Here is a 6,233-nt window from a genome sequence, read left to right as displayed (position 1 = left end):
AGGTAGGATTAAAACTCCGGCCTGCTCTACTCCCAGGCCCAGTACCGTGCTCATTCCTCCAGAACACAGTGCAGTGTTATTGATCAAAATGAGTTAAGTGTAAAGCAGAAAGTAAATAAGTAGCATAATTGGTGAAAAGTGACCCAAGCTATTCTTTTGGCATTACAGCAGGTAACTTTATAATACTGGCGATTCTGGTGGTTTAAACTCACCATTTGTTTAAATGTTATTAAAAGTTTATTTCTCTCTTTTGTTTCTTCCCAGCGTCAACCCAGGAGGAGGGAGTCATTGGCTGATGATATAGGGGGCAGAAGCTAAGCAAACAAAGTAGTAATGGTGTCCCAACAGTGGTTAATCCTCAGACACCCTACTCTCAGTGGGTCTCGTTTAGGGAAATAGGGGAGGGAGGAACCTGACTCCTGCTGCTGAAAGAGGATGAGGGAGCCAAAATCCCCCCGGGGTTGCAGAGAAAGAGAGTTGGTTGGCAGCAGTTTTTGGAAAGCACCAGTGTGAGCAGCATAAGAGCAATCCTCCAAGGGCACCACAGACTTGGAGTGCTTCCAGGAACTATCAGCTGCAACAGTAGCAGCATGTGGCTTTCACCTGCTCCACTTAGCTCTTTGCATGAGAGGTGTGGGTGAGAGTTGCGTGCTGTGGCTGACACTGTTAGACCAAAGGACAAGTACAGGATTGGTGAGATTCTCCTCCTGCATTTGCTGCTGCTTAGAGAAGCAACTGTTTCTTCCCTCCTTCCTCCCTGGCTCTGCAGCTGACTCCTTTGGTTTCACCCCAGTCACCTAAGAACTTGACTTGCTTCTCCCACATGCACAAATCAGTGGCCGATCCCCTTTCTATGAGTCCCTCACTCCTTGGCTAGCTGCTCTGCTTTGACCCTACCCTTCTTTTTCTCCAGGTCCCTCCAGCAGCTCAGGGAATTTCAGCTCACCTCACTTTCTTTCCAGTAGCAGTAGGAGTCTGGCTGAAAATAGCCATGGCCAGTTTGGAATTATATGAAGTCTTATATCACAAATATAAAGAGGGTCAGATCCTCAATGTAGTTCAACTGACTAAAATGGAGTGGTGCCAATCTATAGCAGTTAAAGATCTGGCCCAACATGTTCATTAACCCTGTGTGGCCCATCTTGTGATGTTAATAGGTGAATATTGGAATTAAGCTTCCAGAGATTTCACAATAAGTCTAGCAGAAATTGGCATCTGTCACAACAAAGAGGTCAAGGAGAGAATAAGTGTGGAGGCTCAAGAACAAATTGTGTTAAACTAACTTAATAACTTTATTTGACTGGGGAACAAACCTTGTGCACAGGGGAAGCGGTAGACGTGGTATAGCTTGACTTTAATAAGGTTTTAGATACTTCTCGCATGACCTTCTTATAAACTAACTATGGAAATACAAGCTAGATAAGCTACTATAAGGTGAGTGTATAACTGGTTGGAAAATCATTCCCAGAGAGTAGTTATCAGTGGTTCACAGTCATGCTGGAAGGGCATATCAGGTGGGGTCCTGCAGGGCTCAGTCCTGGGTCCCGTTCTGTTCAATATCGTCATCGGTTATTTAGATAATGGCACAGAGTGCACTTCTAACATTTGCAGATGATACCAAGCTGGGAGGGCTTGCAAGTACTTTGGGGAATAGGATTAATATTCAAAATGATCTGGAAAAACTGGAGAAATGGTCTGAAGTAAATAGGATGAAATTCAATAAGGACAAATGCAAAGTACTCCACTAAGGAAGGAACAATCAGTTGCACACATACTAAATGAGAAATGACAGTCTAGGAAGGAGTACTGCAGAAAGGGATCTGGGGATCATAGTGGATCACAGCTAAATATGAGTCAACAGTGTAATGCTGTTGCAAAAGAAGTGAACATCATTCTGGGATATATCAGGAGCATTGCAAGTAAGACACAAGAAATAATTCTTCCACTCAACTCCATGCCTCAGCTGGAGTATTGTGTCCAGTTCTGGGCATCACATTTCAGGAAAGATGGGGAAAAATTGGAGGAAATCCAGAGAAGAGCAACAAAAATGATTAAAGGTCTAGAAAACATGACCTATGAGGAAAGATTGAAATTTTTTTGTTTAGTCTGGAGAAGAGAAGACTTGGGGAGGGCGGGGGCGGGGGGGGAAGAAGAGGGGACATGATAACAGTTTTCAAGTACATAAAAGGTTGTTACAAGGAGGAGGGAGAGAAATTGTTCTCATTAACCTCTGAGGATAGGTCAAGAAGCAATGGGTTTAAACTGCAGCTGGGGAAGTTTAAGTTGGATATTAGTAAAAACTTCCTAACTGTCAGGGTAGTTAAGCACTGGAACAAATTGTCTAAGGAGGTCATGGGATCTCCATCATTGGAGGTTTTTAACAGCAGGTTAGACAAACACCGGTCAGGGATGTTCTAGTTATTACATAGTCCTGTCTTGAGTGCAAGGGATTGGATTAGTTGACTTCTCGAGGTCCCTTCCAGTCCTACATTTCTATGATTCAACTACATTTCATTGTGAGAAGTGGTCTCTCTAGGTCTCTCTTCCCCCCCCCCCCCCCCCCCGAGACAGTGAGGGGGAAGCCTGTATGTGTCTGTATGAAGGAAGGAGCTGTCCTCCCTACAGTACCTGTTGCATGGATGAAAGACTTCAATTTTGAGGGCTGAGAACTGTGCACTTTATGTGGCTGCTAAGTTTGCACACAAAAGGAACTACAGGAGTTGAAGAAACATCTGTTTCAGGGCGCGGGGAAAGGCAAGGAGTGCCATTACTAGATGTCTGGTGAAATATACGTGTGACGGGTTGGATCACAGAAACTCTCTTGGGACTGCTAGCTGATGTGCTGGGACTACCTCTGAGCCCATTTTCCCTGCCAGCTTGGGACTTCAGTACCTTGCCTTGTTTGAGCCAGACACGCTTGCCTGCTGCAAACGCAGATCCGGGTCTGAACCACGTCCCCCAAAAGCTGCAGGTTTAACTGAAAACAGCCTAAGAAGTGCTCCTGTCTCTTGCACTCAGATACCCAACTGCCAATGGGTTTCAAACCCCAGATAAATCCGTTTTACCCTATACAAAGCTTATACAGGGTAAACTCGTAAATTGTTCGCCTTCTTTAACACTGATAGAGAGAGATGCACAGCTGTTTGCCCTCCCAGGTATTAATCACTTACTCTGGGTTAATTAATAAATATCAAGTGATTTTATTAAATACAAATAGTAGGATTTAAGTGGTTCCAAGTAATAACAGACAGAACACAGTAAATTACCAAACAAAATAAAATAAAACACACAAGTCTAAGCCTAATACAGTAGGAAACTAAATGCAGGTAAGTCTCACCCTCGGAGATGTTCCAATAAGCTTCTTTCACAGACTAGCCTCCTTCTAGTCTAGGCCCAGTCCTTTCCCTGGTACAGTCCTTGTTCCAGCTCAGGTGGTAGCTAGGGGATTTCTCATGACTGCACCCCCCTTTGTTCTGTTCCACCCCCTTATATATCTTTGGCACAAGGCAGGAATCCTTTGTCCCTCTCTGGGTTCCCACCCCTCCTTCAAAATGGAAAGACACCAGGTTAAAGATGGATTCCAGTTCAGGTGACATGATCACGTCACGGTAAAACTTCATTACCCACTTGCCAGCACACATGAATACAGGAAGACTTACAAGTAAACAGAGCTATCTACAGTCAATTGTCCTAGCTGATGGGAGCAATCAAGATTCTAAACCACCATTAATGGCCCACACTTTGCATAACTACAAGAGGACCTTAGAGTTGTATTTTATATTCGTAGTTTCAGATACAAGAGTGATACATGCATACAAGTAGGATGAACACACTCAGTAGATTATAAGATTTGTAATGATACCTTACAAGAGACCTTTTGTATGAAGCATATTCTAGTTACATTATATTCACACTCATTAGCATATTTTCATAAAATCATATAGAGTGCAGCGTCACATACGAAGCAGAAAATTAAAGTTGTATTGTTACTGTTTGAAGTAAATGTGAGCTGTGGTGGATTGTTTTAAATTTCCCCAAGGAAAGCTCTATTTCACTATCTATCAGAGCATTATATTGTGCTCATCATCATATCTGAGTGCCTAACTCGGGCCTTTCTTTGAAAATCTATATCTACTCTACAGGTAGGAGTGGCAGAATTCTATTTTTATTTTTTATAATTTTGATGGATAATATTGATGTTTAAAGCATTATTTTAGATTTTCATCAATTTAAATGTTGTTTCATAAAATTATGGGTTTTAAGCATTTTTTCAATTGTTATCTATTTAAATTTTCACAGTTGTGGGAAATTATGAGAGGGTCAAACAATAACTATTTAATGACAGTAGATGATGAAATTCACAAAGTTAAAGTTTTATTTAAAACACAAATTGCCAACAGCATGTAAAAATATACACAGGAACTCTCCTTAAATCAAACTGTAATAAGTTCGCAAGCAGCATTTTTCTTTCTTTGCCTGTTAATCTTGATTATTATTGGTGTGAATATTTTTAGTTGGTTTGGGTGTGAGGTGAAATCAGTGTTTACTGACATAAATATCTAATTCTTCCAAGCCTGTTTCTAGGCTGAAAAACCTGTGGGCTTGGGAGATTCCCCTGCTGTGAAAAGGAGAATTGTACTATATGAACTGATGCTGACTGAATGTGAAAGGGAAGAAGAATGATAAACCTTTCGAGACTCCCTCATGTGGGCTTGGTGGCTGGTGTATGCAAATCATAAAGAGAATGCTTCTGCAGTAAGTTGTGCTGGTGATCAGTAATTGGTATTTTCCACCATCTTTCCATTATGTCCAAAATGGCAGCATTTTGATAAGCCCCTTGGGGCAGGGACCATCTTGTTGTACAGCTCCTAGTACAGTGTGGTCTTGGTCCAGGACTGGAGCTACTAGGCGCTACAATAATACATATAATAAATAATAATAACTGACCTCTTCTGCAACTGGTCCCATGCACATTTTGTACAGATCAAGTAGAAAGTGGTACCTTATGTTCATAGTTGAATTGTGTAAATGTAACTGGTTAGGTGATATTTTAAATCTGGCTAAACTAGGGTGACCAGATCACCCAGGTCAAATATCGGGACGCGGGGGGGCGGGGGGGGCAGAGGGGGAAAAAATGGTGGCAGAGCAAAAAAAAAAAAAAATCCCCCACCCCCGATTCCTCCTCCCTCCGCAAGCGCTGGAGGGAGGCCCGGGAGACTCAGGGGAGCACGGGGCCGGGGTGAGTGTGAGTCCAGCCTGGCCCCGAGCAGGCAGGACTCAGGCGCGGTATCTGGAGGGAGAGTACGGGGTGGCCTGCGGGGCCAGGCAGCGGCTGTTCTCCCCACCTGGGCAGCAGGACTCAGGAGCAGCCGCTGCTGCAGCTCCCACTGCCGCGGGGGGAGGAAGCGGCCGCTGGCCAAGCTCGGCAGCTGCGGCTCTGGCGCCCACGAACCCCCCGAGCCCGGGCCTGCTGCGGGGACCCAGCACGCACGCTGCGCATACCCAGCCCCTGGCCACTCGCGTCTGGGCTGGCTGCCCAGCTGGTGCAATCCTGCGGGCGGCCTCGGAGTGGGGGCAGCAGGCCCCAGCCCCCCGCATCCCGCTCGGGTCCTGCAGGGGAACGAACGGGACTGGGCTGCGATGCCTCCGCCACGGGATTGCACCAGCTGGGCAGCCAGCCCAGACGCGACTGGCCAGGGGCTGAGCGCAGTGTGCGCGCTGCCCTGCAGCAGGCCCGGGCTCGGGGGGTTCGGGCCCGGGCACCAAAGCCGCAGCCGCCGAGCGCCACGTGCTTGGCCACTTCCTCCCCCCGCAGCAGTGGGAGCTGCAGCAGCGGCTGCTCCCGAGTCCCCTGCCCAGGGGAGGAGAACAGCCGCCACCTAGCCCCACGGGCCGCCCCCCTACTCTCCCTCCAGGTACCGCGCCCGAGTCCTGCCTGCTCGGGGCCAGGCCAGACTCACACTCACCCCGGCCCCGCACTCCCCTGAGTCTCCTGGGCATGGCATGCTTGGAAAGAGGCGGGGATTTGGGGAGGGAGACAATGGGGCAGTGAGGGGGCGGGGATGGGGGCGAGGATTTGGGGAAGGATCCAATGGGGGAAGGAGGGGGCGGAGTCGGGGCAGGGGAGGGCGCGAGCCCTTCGGGCTCCGGAGCCTTTGCTTGTTTGTCCAGTGTCCCGACCTAACATTGGTCGGGACGCGGGACAAACAAGCAACTATCGGGACAGTCCCGAT

The sequence above is a fragment of the Mauremys mutica genome, chromosome 6 (genome assembly GCF_020497125.1).
Source record: "Mauremys mutica isolate MM-2020 ecotype Southern chromosome 6, ASM2049712v1, whole genome shotgun sequence".
Lineage (NCBI taxonomy): Eukaryota > Metazoa > Chordata > Testudines > Geoemydidae > Mauremys > Mauremys mutica.
Note: the sequence above shows the minus strand (reverse complement) of the source record.